At 37.9% G+C, this 20,368-nt stretch overlaps 1 protein-coding gene across 2 annotated transcripts in view; it reads left to right on the top strand.

Moving 5' to 3' along the window:
- The window catches only part of MAP3K13 (mitogen-activated protein kinase kinase kinase 13), a 159,670-nt gene that overhangs the window by 25,149 nt on the left and 114,153 nt on the right, over window positions 1–20,368 (top strand). The window contains exon 1 of one of the 2 annotated variants that reach the window (XM_005675172.3): window positions 8,631–8,698. The exons of the other annotated variant lie outside the window; for it this stretch is intronic. The gene's annotated coding sequence lies outside the window, so the exon portion shown is untranslated. Of the gene's footprint in view, window positions 1–8,630; window positions 8,699–20,368 lie in introns of those variants that run through there. 2 annotated transcript variants of the gene reach the window in all.

Here is a 20,368-nt window from a genome sequence, read left to right as displayed (position 1 = left end):
CCATTGTTCTCTAATATCTCCTATGCACTCCTCTGTGATCCCAAGCTTTTCATCCTCCCTCAGAGGTAACCAACGTTCTGATTTTTTTTGGGGGGGGGGCGCAATCTGCAACTTGTGGAATCTCAGTTCCCCAACCAGGGGCAGAAACTGTACCCCTGCAATAGAAGCACAGTGTCCTTCTAGAGAATTTTGTGTTAATAATTTTCTTGCCTTTTTTCAATGGTTTTATCATGTATCTGTGTATCCTTAAACTGTTTATATATTACTTTTATTTGTTCTTGAGTTTTAAAACAGTAGAATTATATTGTATGTATTTTTCTGGGACTTAACTCTTTTGGGGTTCAGTGTTACAGTCTTAGATCTATCCATGTCAATGTGTATAGTTGTTGTTCATTAGTTTTCACTGGGGTATAACTTTGCATCATATGAGTATTCCAGAATTTATTAGCAGAGGAGTTGATTGATGAACATACGAGATAGTCCCATTTTTAGTTATTATGCACATTGCTCCTATATGTATACATATTCCTGAATATACATCTGCCACATACATGGAAGAACTTCTCAGTGTTTCCCAACCCTTTTCATGCCATAGCACACATGGAAAATTATAGATAATATTTGTACAAAGCTTTCCATTACAGGAATGAAGCTGTGTCTCTGGCCTGGGGGCTTCTTCTTGGCTGAAGGATTGAGGAGATCCATATCTGGGCCCTCCTGTGAGATCCACCCCTGGGCACCTTCCATTTGTTGCCCACCAGGGTGCCATGGAGCAGCAGTTAGGAAGCTGGGTTGAGATGTGTACCTGGGACTTAAATTGCTGGTTGTGGGAACATGCTTCTTCATCTTTTCTAGATCATAACAAATTGCTTGGTGACACTAGTAATTCCCTTTAACTGATATCCAAAGTGCTCATATCAATTCTTGTTCCTTTAATATATATTTAGGACAGAAAGGGAATCACTGAGAATTCTACCACTCTCATGATAATTAAGGTGAAGTAGGAAAACAGATGATGTGATCACTCACCTAGAGCCAGACATCTTGGAAAGTGAAGTCAAGTGGGCCTTAGAAAGCATCACTACGAACAAAGCTAGTGGAGGTGACGGAATTCCAGCTGAGCTGTTTCAAATCCTGAAAGATGATGCTGTGAAAGTGCTGCACTCAATATGCCAGCAAATTTGGAAAACTCAGCAGTAGCCGCAGGACTGGAAAAGGTCAGTTTTCATTCCAATCCCAAAGAAAGGCAATGTCAAAGAATGCTCAAACTACCACACAATGGCACTCATCTCCCATGCTAGTAAAGTAATGCTCAAAATTCTCCAAGCCAGGCTTCAGCAATACGTGAACCATGAACTCCCTGACATTCAAGCTGGTTTTAGAAAAGGCAGAGGAACCAGAGATCAAATTGCCAACATCCGCTGGATCATGGAAAAAGCAAGAGAGTTCCAGAAAAACATCTATTTCTGCTTGATTGACTATGCCAAAGCCTTTGACTGTGTGGATCACAATAAACTGGAAAATTCTGAAAGAGATGGGAATACCAGACCACCTGACCTGCCTCTTGAGAAATCTGTATGCAGGTCAGGAAGCAACAGTTAGAACTGGACATGGAACAACAGACTGGTTCCAAATAGGAAAAGGAGTACGGCAAGGCTGTATATTGTCACCCTGCTTATTTAATTTATATGCAGAGCACATCATGAGAAACGCTGGACTGGAAGAAACACAAGCTAGAATCAAGATTGCCGGGAGAAATATCAATAACCTCAGATATGCAGATGACACCACCCTTATGGCAGAAAGTGAAGAGGAGCCAAAAAGCCTCTTGATGAAAGTGAAAGAGGAGAGTGAAAAAGTTGGCTTAAAGCTCAACATTCAGAAAATGAAGATCATGGCATCCGGTCCCATCACTTCATGGGAAATGGATGGGTAAACAGTGGAAACAGTGTCAGACTTTATTTTTTTGGGCTCCAAAATCACTGCAGATGGTGATTGCAGCCATGAAATTAAAAGATGCTTACTCCTTGGAAGGAAAGTTATGACCAACCTAGATAGTATATTCAAAAGCAGAGACATTACTTTGCCGACTAAGGTCCATCTAGTCAAGGCTATGGTTTTTCCAGTGGTCATGTATGGATGTGAGAGTTGGACTGTGAAGAAGGCTGAGCACCGAAGAATTGATGCTTTTGAACTGTGGTGTTGGAGAAGACTCTTGAGAGTCCCTTGGACTGCAAGGAGATCCAACCAGTCCATTCTGAAGGAGATCAATCCTGGGATTTCTTTGGAGGGAATGATGCTAAAGCTGAAACTCCAGTACTTTGGCCACCTCGTGTGAAGAGTTGACTCATTGGAAAAGACTCTGACGCTGGGAGGGATTGGGGGCAGGAGGAGAAGGGGATGACCGAGGATGAGATGGTTGGATGGCATCACCGACTCGATGGACGTGAGTCTGAGTGAACTCCGGGAGATGGTGATGGACAGGGAGGCCTGGCGTGCTGCAATTCATGTGGTCGCAAAGAGTCGGACAGGACTGAGCGACTGAACTGAACTGACTGAGGAAAACAAAATAATGTATTATTCCCTAGGATATCAATTCAGATTTGCTTCCTCAAAAACATGAGACTGTCAGCATTTCTTTAAGAAGTGACAGCAGAGAGTTACAGGAAGTAGATGATGTTAAGAAGTGACAACATGGCTCTGTAATTTGTAATTGACTGTGAAAGCTAACAGTCCAGGCTGAATGAAATACGTGTGAAAGCTGTAATTTTGTCTTTCAGGTTCGGTGCTGCATTACCCTTTTGTTTCTTAGCCTCAAGAGGTACTTCCAGACAAGGTATATGGTGAAGTAGTGAAAGCTATTTGCTATGTTGGTAACTTTTATTGGGTTGGCCAAAAAGTTTGTTCAGGTTTTTCAGTACCGTCTTAAAAAACCCAAACGAACTTTTTGGCTAACCCTATAGTTTAGAGATTCAAACGTTTAGAAAAGAAGCTGGTGTAACTATTCTTAAAATTGAGTTTCTTTCGAATAGTAAAAAATACCTAAGTATCAAAATTACAGTAGGGTAGTAAATGATGTTGATATTAATTTCTTCCTTCAGATGACATTAGACTAGATAGTTGATTTTTTTTTAAATTACTAATCCTACATAGTTTGCCATGACATTTTCAAGAAGCATCTGCATATCACCTAAACTGTTACTGCTCTAATGGTTTTCTCACACAAAAGATTTAAAAGAAGTCTTTACTTGGTGGAAGCATTGCCTTGTGGTTTGTGGACCAAGGCTGTTTAAAATTAGATGGAAAATACCAGAGCAAAGCTTTCAAATATATCCTTAAAGCATTTGCCTGCAATGCAGGAGACCTGGGTTTGATCCCTGGGTCTGGAAGATCCTCTGGAGAAGGAAATGGCAACCTATTCCATTACTCTTGCCTGGAAAATCCCATGGATGGAGGAGCCTGGTAGGCTACAGTCCATGGGGTCGCAAAGAGTCAGACACGACTTAGCAACTTCACTTCACTTCAATGCCAAAGCAGTATGTTAATTTACTTAGCAGGAAATTACATATGAAAACTACACTTGCATTTTACCAATAGACCGTGCACTACACATCCGCCAAGATTTCAGCTGTTTTGTTATAAATTAGAATTTGAAGCATAGTCACCAATTCTTGCGTTAACATCTATGTTTACAGTATATGTCTGTATGTGTATGCTTATACATACACATTTATGCATGTGTATATGCACACATACCACACATACATACATATTTACCCTATGTATATATATAAATTGTATATATGTCTGTATATATTTACACGCACATATATATATGGTATTGGTTGGTACTTAGTATATATTCATCATTCTCAAATAACATTGATAAAGCATCTAAGTATAATTGACAGTGTGACTTCCTTCTCAGTATGTAGCCAAGCTTACCTATAGACATAAAAGATAAATAATATATGGAAATATCAAATAATGGTAAATATGATAAATCCAATATTTTGTTCATTATTTTTCTTCTTTGAATGTGAAATGTTTATTGTAATTTGCCATGTGGGGCCATAGTTCACTGAGTTATTTTTAAAACTATAGTTATCTTGAGTTTTAGTAGCAAGACTGCATTTCAGGATAGCTGACCATTATATTGGTGCTTCTCAAATTTCTGCCCAAGTACCTCTTTATGGAAGTGGAGAATGAATTTGTAGCCCTAAAAGTAAGGTGACCCCCATGCTTGAAATTTTAGGACCTGTTTGAATTTTAGAAACATATGCAAATTTTGCATTCTTCTCTCTTGTTCGTAAATTTTCCTTCTAATGAAGCTGATTCTACAAAACAATCTATGCCATAGCTTCATATACCCAGTTTGAGAAGCATGATAATAAATGGAATCCCATTTCTTGAAGGCCTTTGACTCAGAATTGCTCTCGTCTAAGAAAACTTCGATTTTTGTGATCTGGGCTCCATTTAGGCTTCACTGAAAGTGAAAAGGTCTCCTGAGTGACCTCCTTTGCCATCAGTTCTCTCTCTTTAACCCATCGTGATGTGTTCTTTTGTATATCCTCACTTCTTGTACAGTACATTTGATGGAATACCTCTTTGATCTTTTATCTTGGTTTCCCAGAAATTACCTCACCATGCTTGTTCTCAAAAGCCTCTGCCCATTCCTTCCCTGTCTTCTTTGCTACGATGCTCTTCCTCCTAACTGTGGTTCTGTTCTGCAGCTCACCTTTGGCCTCTCCTTCCTTACTCTGTATCATCTTTCTCAGCTATCCCAGTCTGTCCTCTCCCCTGAACTCTCATTCTCTAATATTCAGAGGCCTTTTGGACGATCGAACTAAAAGATTTAGGGTCACTCTCACATCCCCAGTGCCTTGCACAGTGCCTGGCATAGTAAGTACCAACAAATATTTGCTGAATGAATTAATTAAATGTATCTCATTCCCCTTCAAACCAGCTTCCTTTTCCAATTTTCATCTTTTGTCCCTAGTTTCATTATTCTTATCTCTCTCCACTACTGCAAATATTTTATTTTTTTCTTCTGAAATATGTTATATCTATGTTAGTTCTTTTCATTGTGTTTTCATGACTTACCCTCAGGCAGGCCTTCATCACCTCATGCCAGGATTACTCCCACAGTTTCTCATTTGGCCTCTTTGATTCTAATCTGTCCTCTCTCCAAGCCATTTCCACCATAGCTGCCCTATTAACTTGTTAAATGTTTCTTGTGTTAATAAACTTTTTATTTAGGGAGTAGTTTTAGATTTACAGAAAAGTTTGCAAAAATAGTACCTTCACCTAGTTTCTCAGATGGTAACATCTTATGTAACCATGGCTCATTTGTCAAAATTAAGAAGTTAACAGTGGTACGTGACTATTAACTAAAATCCAGACTTTATTTGTTTTTTGCCAGATTTTTTACCACTCTACTTTTTCTTTTCCAGGGTGCCATATTGCCACTTAGCATATCTATATTTTTAAGTAGGTAACATCAGCTTGGGAAAAAATTCAGAAAGGACAAAAGGATGCATAAGTCTCCTTCTCACCTTTGAACCATAGCTACCAGTCCCTTCCCTAGAGAGAACCCACTGTTTCTGGATTCTTGGATGTTCTTCCAGAGAGATTTTCAGTGTATTCTGTCTCTCTCTCTCTGTCAAACATACACACACAGATAGTTGCATTCTACATATAGTGCTCTGTACTTTACCTTTTTAAACTTAATACAGCTTGATCATTCTTTATCAGCAACATAAATATGCCTTGTTTTCTTATTACACTGGGTATCTGCGCTATAATTTACCAGTTCCCTTCTCATTGACATCTTTAACTTTTGCAAACAATGCTGCAGTGAATATTTATGGACATGTTATCATTTTATATATGTATTTTTTAGTTATTGCTGGGTCAGAGGGGATATGTATTCATAATTTGATTGCCAATTTGCTTTTCAGTGATTTTACCAATTTATCCTCCATTATTTACCCATAACTTCACCAACACTGTGCCTTATGTGACTTTGAACTTTGCCAGTTTGATAGGTTAAAATGATGTCTTTGTATTTTGAACTGTATTTCTCTTATAATGAACGAGATAGAGAGTCTTTTTATATATTTAAGAGCCATTTATATTTCTTCTTTTGTGAACTGTTCATGTAACTTTGCCCATTTTTCAGTTTGGTTATTAATGTACTCATAATTTTATTTTCCTTCTTTAAAATATTTCAGTTTTACCTATTTTCTAATATATTAAGTTGAAATCCTAGGTCCCTTTTCAAGACTTTACATCATATGTCTCAGCCCTAGTTTTGCACTACTTTCCAACAATCACTACTGCTCTGAGTCTGGGTTTTATACTCTTACAAGGGCACACAGTACTCACCCCAGCCTTCTTTCATAGTGGCCCCCATCTCCTCCCTCCACTATGTCTCTGCTTTTGAGACAGAGATTGTTTTCACTTCCTACAATTGGGAAAACTTCCTTTTAATTTCAAGTAGACTTCTGGAAAGAATAATTAATTGATAGTTTGTAAACTCTTAGAAAATGATAATCACTGAGACAGCGCTGAAAAACAAAATGGAACAACTGCTGACATCAAACTAACCACGTCTCCGTTTCCAGACGCGTTCCAGTGGACTGGCACGCTGCAGACACACCTTTATTATTAAGGCATTGATTTCATCCTTCTGATATACTTGAGAAGTTAAAAACACTATAGGCTACATGACAGTAAGTGTTTTTATAGCTGATCCGACTTGTGTACAAAGAGTATTGATTTATGGACCGAGGTCAAATTGAAGATCTCTAATAACAGGACTCTGTTCTCTGTTTCAGAATTCTGTTCTTGATCTTGATTACTCAGTGTTTATTTATTGATAACTTGGTAAATACATGGAGATGAAGTCAGTACAGTTAGGGTTAAAAAGATATTTCTGATGACAGAGTACAGAGGCATGATTCAAAATTACCTTAATATTAGAAGGATGGGCTAAGAGGGGAAGGACGGGGTGAACAGATATTTATGGAGTTTGGGATGGACATGAACACACTGCTATATTTAAAATGGATAACCAACAAAGACTTACCGTATAGCACATGGAACTCTGCTCAGTGTTATATGGCAGCCTGGTTGGAAGGGGAGTTTGAGGGAGAGTGGATACATGTATATGTATGGCTGAGTCCCTTCAATGTTCACCTAAAGCTATCACAACATTGTTAATTGGCTATAACTCAATACAAAACAAAAAGTTATAAAGAAAAAAAAAGCAGTCTACCAAGTTTGTCAGATTTTTAAAAACAAAATTTTAAGTTTTTTTTTTCTTCATCAGACTTCATTTGGCATATTCTATCAGTTTTGGGTTTATGTTTTCAAAAAAACATTTTGAAATTAAAGTACCTATATTTCTATTGCTGCCATAAAAAGTGGTCACAAGCTTAGTGGCTTAAAACAACACAAATTTATTATCTAACAGTTCTGTAAGTCAAAAATCCAGTGTGGGTCTCATGAGGCTAAAACCAAAGTTTTTTGAGGGCCGTGTCCCTTTCCAGAGGCTCTAGAGAATGTTTCCTCTGGCCTTTTCCAGCTTCTATCAGCCCCCTTTCTCCATCTTCAGAGCCAGCAAGAGCAAGTCAAGCCCTCACATTGCCCCTCTCTTACCAAAGCTGGGAAAAATTGGACATATCCAGATAATCTCCCTGTCTCAAAGTTCTTAACGGCATCTACAGAGTCCCTTGGCTATTAAGGTAACAGATTCCAGTGATTAGGGAACGAATATCTGTGGAGGAGGTCATTATTCTGCCCACCACAGTGCTTATTGCAGAGAATCACCAAGATAGTGAAGGGGCCAAATTAGGTACAAGAATCAGACTAAGAAGAATTGAAGATGATTCCAAATATATTGCTTAGGAGAGAATAAGATAATGTTTATAAAGTGATTAGTGTAAATACATAGTAAATGGCTTTTGCTCCAAAGGCTAGTGCTACAAATTATAGAAATATAGTAGCTCAGAGGGGAAGAAGCTTAGGGATGTGGAAAAGGATGACGCAGCATAATATTTTATCTTGTGAAGAGCTTAATTTGGCGGGGGTTGCAGAGAGGGTCTTAAGTTCTCACTTTACATTAGGTCAGCAAGTGGTTTCAATGTCAGAAAGCACTACATTTAATAAGAACCCTGCGTTGTTTCCCAGCTAGTGAAAGAGCTGGGGCGAATGGAGGTGATGGGGAACTATAATAGAAAAGCAACTTTCTGGCCTCTTTCTGCCGTGATTATACAATGTATGCACTCTGAGGAGACAGGAGAACTTTTATGAAGCAAGATTTTTGAATCCCAGAGGATTATTGTGTTGGTTGGTTTGGTTTTTCTAGGAACACAGGGAAATTCCCTCTGAAACCAAAACCCTCCCATCAGAGATTAGGAGACTCTTCAGGCTTTCTCTGTAATCTTCCATAAATTTGCGTCTTTAAACATGTCCAGGTAAACCTCTGAGAAGTTGCTGATAGGTGGTTATCAAGCAGAAGTTTAATGAACAAACCCTCCCACCTTGTTGGGTGGTAGCTTCCAAGGCCATGGTAAATGTGTATCAGTGAACCTGATCCAGAACCAGCCAGGAAGGGAACAAAGTTTAGTCTGTGAGGAAGCAGGCAGCTGCTGGTAGTTTCATGCTGTCTGATCCGACTTCAGGTTGCTGCAGTGTAAGTATTTTTTAAAAAATATTTTGATATTTGAATATGAAAGCATTGTGGAAACAATTTCTAAGATTAAATTAAGGTACTAAATCTTGTATACTAGACCTACTTGCAAGAAAGTTTCAGCATTCACAATAGTTTTATTTATTTTTTTTTTAAGAAAAGGGAAGTCCGAAAGTCTTTCAGCAAGTGTTCTGCTAACGCAGGTCCTCCTGCTTGCATGAGATGACTTTTAATGTCATGTCTTTGATTGAGCAAAGATGCTTACGGTCAGGAAGTAAAAGTAATGGAATATATATCTGGTGCCCAAAGATTGATTATTTCCAAGTAGTGCTGCAGTTTCTCCCTGATGTTCTTAATGGTTGCTGTCTCTTTAGTTTAGGCTCTTGTTACAAGATTATGTTAGCAAATATTTAGTAGTCTCTCAGGTAATTAAACTGGAGCTTTTGATGTTCAAAGAAATCAAACGAATGAGAACTAAGTAGAACTAACATGATTTAATCAGATATTGGGATCCTAAATTTGAGAGCAACAGAGTGTATTTTCAAAGAGAAGGAACTTTGTGAAATGGATGGAAATGGCAAGCAGCCTTAGAAATTTCTTCCAACTTCAGAGAAATATGTTTTTAAGACTTTGACATATGTACTAATTTTCCAGACTAAATTCCCCATACTGTCCTATGTAAAATAAATTTCATATATGAAGTGAAAAGTGTTGCAATACAGCTGTTGTAGTTCTGCTTTGGTACTAGGATTCCAGGAACTACTCATTGTTATACAAACATTGACTCTACTGAGTGCAGCTATGAGAGTGTTAAGGTTGCATTTGGTGCTAGAGAGGTTGTTATTTTCTGTTTCCCTTTTGCCACGATATATCTGAAAAAAAAAAAAAATCTTGGTACTGGAAAATGGTATAACTTTGAACAGAGAAACAAATTTTGATGTGGTTAATATATTATATAAAAGTTGTAAAGGCTGGCAGTGGGCCAGTAGCCTTTCAAATCATTCAGGAAGTACTGATTGTTTATATGGAAGTACTCTGGGTTTCCCCTTTGCTCTAGCTTCACCTCAGACCTCAGGGACGTTCAGTTTCTTTTTCTAGTCTGCCTCTGATTCCTACTGGACTTGAGTGAGAGCCCACATGGCAGTACTGGGCCCCAGCTGACCCTTGGTGGGATAGAAGCCCAAGACACACTGTCCTAAGCAGGTTCTAGGACTGTAATAAAGTGAGACCTTGGTTCATCCTGTAGACGGCTGAACTGCAATGATTCTAGGTTCCTGAGCTGACTAAAACTTTGCCAACTCAATAGCTGTTGCTGGGCCAGGTTACTTATTTAGTTATCATTTCATGGGGGGGGCGGGGGTTGGGTGTCCTGGAAGAGAAGCCAGTATGGCAGGTGACACTATTACCAGGGAAGCAGCTGTTTACTAACAGTATTTGAAGTATTTCGGTCCTTTAACCACCTGGAGGAACACACAGGTGTGCCCGGGCTTAATCTTAACCAGATACTGTCAGGTTTTTTTTTTAAAACCAACCTCCAGTAGCTGTCTCTAACACCCAGACCATTGCACATACCCCATGAAGCCTGTATGATCTGCTTTCTGACCACCTGTTGAACATCATTGCCTACTTCATTCATGTCACAAAGTTTGCTCCAGCTACATAAATGTCTTGCTGTTTCTAGAGCACATCAAGCGTGTTCCTGCCCTAGGGTGTGTGCTGCCCTGCCAGGACAACTTTCCCATGCAGTATTTCTGCCTTCCTTCTATTCAGGTCTCTACTCAGATACCCCCTCCTCAGAGGCACCACCACCTCACTTCCGCTACATTGCTTCTTTTTCCTTCATCCTGATTTACTTTTCTTAAATAGCTACCTGGCGTAATTTATCAGTAAAATATATAGTCTTTCCCACTAGAATAGAAGTTCTACGAGGGGCAAGAACTGCATCTTGTTCAGTGCTATATTGCCAGTGCCCCAAATAGTGCCCACTGGACATACAGTATGTTCTTGGTAAACATTTTTATGAATAATTTAATGTCAGTTGGTACCACTGAAATTTACTTCTAACCATAGGAACTCCACTCCGGTGTTCTTGCCAGAGAATCCCATGGACAGAGGAGCCTGGAGGGCTATAGTCCATGGAGTCGCAAAGTCAGACATGACTGATCAACTAAGTGCACACACACACACACACACACACACACACACACAGAGGAATTGTCATTGAATTTTTTGAATAGGTGATATATTCACATGGTTCCAAGACCAAAATATATTAAAAAGTTATTTTGAAATCTTCCCACCCCAGTCCCCTATCCATTCAGGACCCCCAAATCACTATTATAATTTTTATTACTATTACTATATTTTATTATTATCCTTTTCCTATATCTAGAGTTTCTTTATATATCAAGGAATTATAAAATTATAAATAGATTCCTACTTTCCTCCTTTTTACATATACTATTATATATACTGTTAATTTTATCACTTATATGTTGAACCTCTTTCCATAACAGTACATGATAAGTGTTCTCATTTTAAAATGGCTGCATAGTATTCCACTGTAGAGATGTCTGCTGGGTCAGTGGTAAAGAACCCGCCTGCCAATGCAGAAGACGTGGGTTCCTCCCTGGGTCGGGAAGATCCCCTGGAAAAGGAAATGGCAGCCCACACGAATATTCTTGCCCAGAAAATCCCGTGGACGGAAGAGCCTGGCAGACTACAGTCCACAGAGTCACAATGAGTCAGACATGACTTAAAGACTAAACAACAACAACAAACCAATCATCCAGTAATGGGCATTTTGGTTATTTCCAGTATTTTTCTTTTGTAAACAATGCTGAAATTCACAATCTTGTGACTGTATCATCCCATATATTCTTACTGTATATCTGAATGATTAAATTCACCAGAGTAGAAATGCTAGATCAAAAGATGTCGTGGCTGTTGCCTAATTGCACTCCATAGGGATTGTTTCAATTTGTACTCCCCCAGCAACAAACATGTAAGAGAGTACTATCAGACTTTCAGATTTTTGCCAATCTGATAACTTAAAAACTGGTTTCAGCATAGTTTTTTTTTTAAGAATTCATAACAAAATTTGTGTTAAAGTTTTAAAAACACTTTAAAAATTTTAAATTGTGATTTTTAAAAATGTAACATTTATCATCGTAACCATTTTTAAGTGTACAAATCATTAGTTTTAAGTACTTTAACACTGTTATGAAACAAATCTCTAGAGCTTTTTCATCTTGTAAAACCAAAACTCTTTATCTATTAAATGGCAACTCTCCATTTTCCTCTCCCCCATTTCCTGACAACCACCATTTTTCTTTCTGTTTCTGTGACTCTGACTAGCATAGATACTTCATATAAGTGGAATCATACAGTTTTTTGTCTTTCTCAATTTAATTTTTAGTTGGAGGGTAATTGCAATGTTGTGATGGTTTCTGCCATAGATCAACATGAATCAGCCAAAGGTATGCATATGTCCCCTCCCTCCTGAACCTTGCTCCCAACTCCCTCCCCATCTCACCCCTCTAGGTTGTCACAGAGCACCAGCTTTGGGTTCCCTGCCTCATACAGCAAATTCCCACTGTGTCTTTTACAGATAGTAACACTTTTTGGTTTTTGTGAGGCTTGTTGCACTTAGCATAAAGTGTTCAGAGTTCATCCATGTTGTAGCAAATGACAAGATTTCCTTCCTTTTTAAGGCTGAATAACTTTCAAATGTTCCATTGTGTTGTAGATATCACGTTTTGTTTATCCATCTATAGATAAACCCAAAAGTGGGATTGCCGGATCATATGGCAATTCTATTTTCATTTTTTGATAAACCACTATACTGTTTTCATAGCGGCTATACCATTTTAGTGTTGTTTTAATTTTCATTTCTCTCATTTTGAGTAGAGTTGAGTATCTTTTCATGTTCAAAAGAAACTGCCTTTTATGTGTGTGTGTGTGTGAACTGTTTCTATATTTGTCCTTAGTAGGATTTTTTCTATTATTAATTTGAAAATACTTTTTGCTTTTGTGCCTCTGAGTTTTCTGAATTTAGAAACTATCCATAAGTAGGTAGAAGTAGTCATAAATGCAGGTTTGGAGTAAGAGTGCCTAGGTTTGAACTCTAGATCTGTTGATGTGTGTGTGTGTGTGTGTTATTCTCTCTTTGCAACCCATGGACCATAGCCTCCCAGGTTCCTCTGTCCGTGGAATTCTCCAGGTAAGCATACTGGAGTGGGTTGCCATTCCCTTCTTCAAGATCAGTTGATAGGTGTGCAATATTGATTGGGCAAATGACTGAACATTTCTGGGCCTTGGTTTTCTTATCTGTAAAATAGGAATAAAATTGAGTTGTTATGAAGATTAAATGAGATGATGTATATTATGTGCTTAGTATAGGACCACTGTGATAAGGCAAGGAAAAGAAATAAAAGGCCAAATTTCAGAAAGGAGGCAAAACTGTCATGATTCACACACAGAAAGATTGTGTACATAGAAAGTCTTATAGAAGCTATAAAAAATGACTTCAACTAATTAAAGAATTTAACTAGGCCACAGGTTATAATCAATATAAAAATTGTATTTGAAATAATTAGAACAGCTAAAACAATGAAAACATCACCATTAAATTACCAAATACATAGAAATAAATATTTTAAAGAACACAAGAAATCTATACTGAGAACTACAAAACATTGCTGAGAAAAACTAAAGATAAAAATTAAAAGTCCAGTATATATATACAGTTAACCTTTGAACAATGCAGGCATTAGTGGTGCTGATGACCCTTGTGCAGTTGAACATCTGCATGTAATGTATAGTCAGCCCTCCACATACACAATTCATCCCTCTGAGTTCCAAATCTGCAGATCCAGCCAACCTCAGATCATGTAGTACTATTGCATTTACTACTGAAAAAAAAGCTCAAGTGTAAATGGATCCACTCAGTTCAAACCTGTGTTGTCCAAGGGTAAACCATACCATGATCATGGATTATAGAACTCAGAACTGTTGAGATGCCAGTCCTCCTGAAATTGATCTATAGAGTCAATGAAATCTCTGTCAGAATTCTAGCAGGCATTGTCAAGCTGATTCTAAAATATATTTGGAAATGCAATGGATATAGAAGAGCTAAAACAATCTTGAAAAAAAAACAAGGTGAGAGATTTATAATATGTGATTCAAGACTTAAAAGTTACAGTTAATCAAGTATTACCCTAAGAATAGATGAATAATATCAGTGGAACAGAATAGGCAATCCAGAAATAGGTCACGTGTATATGATCAATTGATTTTTTATCAAGGTGGCAAGTAAATTAAATGGGAAAAGGATAGTCTTTCTAAACATGTTGCTGGTTGAAGTGGATTTGATTCACATCTTCACAGCCTCCACATCTTTCTCACTTTATACACAAAAATTAGATAGATATGGACCATAGACCTAAATACAAAACTCAGAACCAAAAGCTAGGAAAAACAAAGAAAAGTATATTTGCTGCCTTGGAGTATGCAAAGATTTCTTTAGCGGGACACTAAAAGCATTAATCATAAAAGTACATTGAATAAAGTTAAAAGAGCTTATGTTCTTACTGCAAGACTTCTTAGGACTTTTAATAACATTTCTAGTAAGAAGGTCATGCAGCATTTCTCAGCGTGTTTGACCACAGAAACCTTTTTTCATCTAGAGCATTGAAGTAAAACACAGCAGTGAGTATGGCATAGGATATACTTGAAGAAGTATTGCTTTGGTCCTCTCCTCAAGACATACTATTTTTGAGAGTTGTAATAAGTTAATGATCATTTTCTCCCCCTTTGATGTGAATCACTGTAATTTCATCCATTTCAACTTAGTAAAGAAAACCCTTCTGCCAAAAGAGCTGTGATCACTTCTTATCCCATAACGACTGGTCAGCCAGCCAACTGTTACAGTTATTACAACTGGTAGGATTTGGGGCTAGTATCACATTAGACTGAAATTCACTATAGTAAGAGGAATAAAGAGTGACTGAGAGTACTAAGCATTTTGCATTCTGCCTGCTGCTGATCCCGTATGCTTGTTTGGCCTGCTCTGCCCTGCTAACTCATTGCCTGGCAAACTCCAAGTTGTTAAGCCCGTGCTTCTCTCAAAGGCTTAGAAGTTGGTAAACTCCTACAGTAATCCCAGTTCCCAGCTTGAATGCTTTTTCCCTCCTGTCTATGGAATTCCTAGTCTCTGACTCCTAGTTCGCTGTCCTACTCACATTCCTCTTCCTGTTGTTTCTGCCCATGAACTGATTTTATGGAATGTGGAGTATCACCTGAGAAGCAGGAGAAGAACCAAAAAAGAAAGTAGAAGGAAATCAAACTCAAGTTTTAATTAAACCATAATTTACCTGAAGGCTCTATTCAGGGAAACAGATCTTAGGAAGAAGCCAAAATAATGTTGTGATGTCAGTAGAAATATATATATGAAAGTTTAAAGAAGTAGCCCTATAATGTCTTTGAATTATATTTTTAAAATCGACTAGTATATATTAATTTATCCTGAATGCAGAAAACTCATAGCCAGATATGGAAATGTTATCTATGACATCAGAATAGAGCTTACTAGAAGGACTGCCTGGAAAATCCCATGGATGGAGGAGCCTGGAGGGCTGCAGTCCGTGGGGTCGCTGAGGGTCGGACACGATTGAGCGACTTCACTTTCCCTTTTCACTTTTGTGCATTGGAGAAGGAAATGGCAACCCACTCCAGTGTTCTTGCCTGGAGAGTCCCAGAGACGGGGGAGCCTTGTGGGCTGCTGTCTATGGGGTCGCACAGAGTCGGAGCGGTCTATGGGGTTGCACAGAGTCGGACATGACTGTAGCAACTTAGCAGCAGCAGCAGCAGCAGAACTGTATATGACTAGACGTTGGAGTGTTGGTTGTTTAGTCATTTCCAACTCTTTGAGACCCCATGGACTGCATGCTGCCCACCAGGCTCCTCTGTCCATGGGATTTCCCAGGCAAGAATACTGAAATGAGTTGCCATTTCCTTCTCCAGGGAATCTTCCCAACCCAGGGATCAAACATGGGCCTCCTGCTTTGCAGGTGGATTCTTTACCATCTGAGCCACTATGGAAGCTGTGACTAGATGTTAAGAAGCTTTAATTTTAGATATGACATTAAATTGTTTTTTGGTAGTAAATAAATATATTCTTGTAAAGAAAGAAATTATTGCCCTGACCCTCATTTTGCAGAAAAAAATATATATACACATAAAATATATATTTGTGTGTATACATTCATGTATATGTACACACACATGTATACACACATACCAGGCTCTGTCACAGATACTTTTCTTGTATGTTGTCTCATTTAATCAGCTCTGTTCATGTTTCAACTTCCTTATCTGCAAGTGAGGTGATAATATCTCACTCTACCTTCCTCACAGAATAACAAATATAATCATAGCGAGATAATAAAATATACTACTTTAAGCATTACTCAAGAATTTAAGGACTAAATCTTGAATGCCATGTTGTGAGATGTTTACCAGTGTTTCCATAGTAAAGTGGTGTAATGGATCCTGGTAAAATTCATTTCAAGATACATTTGCAATACAAACTTGGCAGCAACAATTTGCACAGCTTGTTCCACAGACATCAAAGAAATGATGGAACACCTGCAAAGTATAGAACAACCTTTTTTATGCTTCTCAATAAATACAACACAAAGTAAACACACCCTTTGCAGTACTTTATGACACACCTCATCAAAAAACTGGCAAGGGAGAGATATACTTGGGCAAATGCTTGGACATAGGATAACATCATAGATGACAGAAGAATTTTACGTTGGAAATTGAAAACCAGTTTTTAGTCTGTGTAATAACAGTATAAACAAAAAGGTGAGCCTTACCTCAGAAAGCACCTAGGGATCAGGGGGAGTTAAATGGAATGATGCTTATATAACTCTACTGCTTATTAACCTGGACCTGGGAGCTGAAAGAAACTTGATCTCTTTCTAGCAGCCTGATCCTTTATTATAATCAGAATGGAAGTTTTAAAAGCTACTGAACCCCACCTGTAGACTGTCTTTCCATTGACCTGAAAACCTTTCATAATTTAATAAGATAATGGAGATAGGGGCCACAGTGCCTGCCAAGTGTCTAGGAAACTATAAGTTTTCTTCTTTGAAGTTCCCTAAAATGTCTAGGGGATCATAAACCAGGAAACGAAACCATCAGAAGTTTCGTTTAGTAACCATAAAAAGTTACTAATTGAAAAACTGAAAAAGGCTACCTTATAATCACTTATCTGGAAAATGATTAGACAATAAGGTCCATAGGAACAAACAGGAAAAACAAAGTGGTTTATATGGCTGCTTTGGGAAACTGTGAAGGAAAAAATAATTTTGCCAGAACTTTTTCCAGTTGAAAGTTTCAAGAATAAAGTTTTCACGTAATGCTTTAAAGAAATCACGTGAGATACATGTTAAACAGCAATAAGTGCAAATGGGAGGTGCCCAGCCTATAGGTGGATATTAATAGTTCTGTTCATGGAATAAAGAACAAAGAACATTACATACATACAGAAAACCTTACATACTGGTAGAGAAGTTACCTTCACTCAACAGAAAGACCTTTATGCCCATCTAATGAATTCTTACATGTTTAGATTTATGTTTTATTTCTAGAATTTCCTTCTTACTGTGTTTTTGTACTTTCCATCTCTGTGATAAAATTTCTTTTTTTAAGATTCCATATATAAGTGATAACATACAGTAATTGGCTTTCTCCAGTTTCATGAAGCATAATGCTCTCTAGGTCCATTTGTATTGTTGCAGAATTTCCTTCTTTCTTATGACTAATATTCCATTGTATGTATTCGTATATATATATATATATATGCCAAATCTTTATCCATTCGTCTGTTGAAGAAGGCAGATTACATCCATATCTTGGTTAATAATGCTACTGTGAATATTGGGGTATATGTATCTTTTCAAATTAGTGTTTTTGTTTTTCTCGTATACCTACCTAGTATTGGAAATGCTGGATCTTTTGACAGTCCTATTTTTAGTTTTTTGAGGAGCCTCCATACTGTTTTCCAGAGTGGCTACACCAATTCACAATCCTACCAACAGTGTACAGAGATTCTCTTTTCTGTGTATCCTCACCAACATTTGTTATTTGTGGTTGTTTTGATGATTCTGACAGGTGTGAAGTGAACAGGAATTTTTAAAAAGTATTTTCTTGATATATAAAAGTACTTCTTTTATTGATGTCTCTGATTTCATTTGTATATGGTCAGTGAACATACTCTTTTAAGATTTCGGTCTGGAAATAATACTATTGAAAAACACTTTAAGTTTCAGAATAAGGTCTTTGTTGGTGTAGCTATCTTTTCACTTACGTTTTCTGCAGTTGCTAAGTGCAGTGTTCCGTGAGTTTGGGCAAGATGGTTAGGGCAAGATGGTTGATAGTACTGTTTAAATCTATCTGCTGATGGGTTTCTTTTGTCTACTTCTATATCTGTTACTGAGAAAGGAGTGTTAAAATCTCTGATTGTGGATTTACCTATTTCGTTAGTTCTGTCATTCCATGCTTTGAAGCGCGGATGTTGACTATGTCCACATTTAGGATTATTATGTCTTCTTGATGAAGTGGCCCTCTTAATATTATTAACTCTCCCTCTTTATCTCTGCTAATGCTCCTTGTCTTGAAGTCTACTTTATCTGATAATAGTCACATCAGCTTTTTATGCTTAGTATTTGAATGGTATATCATTCCCTCCTTTTACTTTCAAATTGTCTGTCTTTTAATGTTTGAGCTGTATTTCTTAGAAATAAGATACAATTGAATCTTCCTTTTTGTAAATCCAGCCTTGGTCTCTACCTTGTCATTCATCTGCATTTAGCGTAGTTTCTGATATGGTTGCACTTTGTGTTTAGTTTTCTGTTTATCCCATTAGGCTTTTTGTTTCCTCATATTCTTCCATTGATTGATTAATTGATTTGATTTTATTTTTTATTTTTAATATAAATCTATTTTAATTTTAATAAAGTTTTTTGTTTTCTCATATTCTTCCATTGATTGATTTTAGTTTAATCAAATGTTTTCTAGTATTCTGTTTCATCTTATGACTGTTTTGCTGTATCTTTTTAATGTTTTTTAGCACTCCCTCTAGCTGTTTTGAACCCGGGCCTCCTGGTGGCTCAGACAGTAAAGCGTCTGCCTGCAGTGTGGGAGACCCGGGTTCGATCCCTGGGTTGGGAAGATCCCCTGAAGAAGGAAATGGCAACCCACTCCAGTAATCTCGCCTGGAAAATTCCATGGACTGAGGAGCCTGGTAGGCTACAGTCCATGGGGTTGCAAAGAGTCGGACACGACTGAGCGGCTTCACTTTCACTTTCTTTCTAGCTGTTTTAATATGTATCCTTAAATGATCACATTCTACATATTAACGTTGTATCGTTTCTTATAAAATGTAAAATCTGTGGATATAAAACAAGGATTTCTGAAGGGATATTTTAGAAATCTTAAAGGACAAGTAGAAATGAGGAAGAGGTGATAGGGCACTCTAGGGAGAGTGATAGCAAGATCACATAGCCTAGTAAGAGAACAAGCCATTCACTCTGACTAGAGCCTAGAGCTCAGAGTGGCAGGAACTGAGGGCAGAGAACTCAGTAGGGGGCACTCTTGTGTGTCGTGGTGGGTTGAATAGTGTTCCCCTAGAATTCATATTCACCTGGAACCTCAGACTATGACCTTATTTGGAAATAGACTGTAGTTATAATTATTGGCATTAATACGAGGTCATTCTGGATAAGAGGTCATTGGTCTAAATCCAGTGAGTAGTGTCCTTATAAGAAGAGGAGGGGACACACAGAGATACACACAGAGAAGAGGCTGTGTGATGACAGAAGTAGAGACTGGAGTGAAACAGCTACCAGCCAAGGAGCACTGGGGGTTGCTAGGAGCCCCTGAAAGTTCGCAAGAGGCAGGGGTCTTCCTTAGAGCCTTCAGAGGGACCACGGCCCTGCTGATACCTTGATTTTGAACGTCTAGTCTCAGGAACTATGCGGGAGTAAATTTCTGTTGCTTTATGCCTCCCAGTTTGTATAATTTGTTACAGCAGACCTAAGAAACAAATGCAATATTTAACCCATATTCTGCTTACTGCGCATTAAGCCCATTGTTTTGGTTTTAAGATATGTTCAGAAATTCTTTTATTCTTCGCCTTAAGAGTTAGAGCCTAATTCCTCTCCCCCTGAGTGTAGGTTGGATACTGATGACTTGCTTCTCATGAATGAATAAAGGGAGAATGAGGGCATGCAGATTTGGAGACCAAGTCAGAGGTTAGCAAACTATAGATGTGGGCTGGCCACCTATTTTTATGAATCAAGTTGTATTGGAACAAGTATCCCCATTTGTTTACATTGTATGTACCTGTCTTTGCACTGAAACTGAGGTAAGCAGTTACAAACCCTATGGCATGTACACTTAAAATAGTTATTATTTAGCCCTTTCAGAAAGTTTGTTAATCCCTGAGCTAGGTCATAAAAAGCACTGCAGCTTTTTGCTTGCTCTTGATAACTTGCTTTGGGGGAACTCTCAAATTCCTGTTGTTAAGGAACTGAGGCCTCTTACAAACATCTATAAACAGTCTTGGAAGTACAGTTGACCCTCGAACAATGTGGGAGAGAG

The sequence above is a fragment of the Capra hircus genome, chromosome 1, assembly GCF_001704415.2.
Source record: "Capra hircus breed San Clemente chromosome 1, ASM170441v1, whole genome shotgun sequence".
NCBI lineage: Eukaryota > Metazoa > Chordata > Mammalia > Artiodactyla > Bovidae > Capra > Capra hircus.
This window is presented reverse-complemented; position numbering and strand designations above follow the sequence as displayed.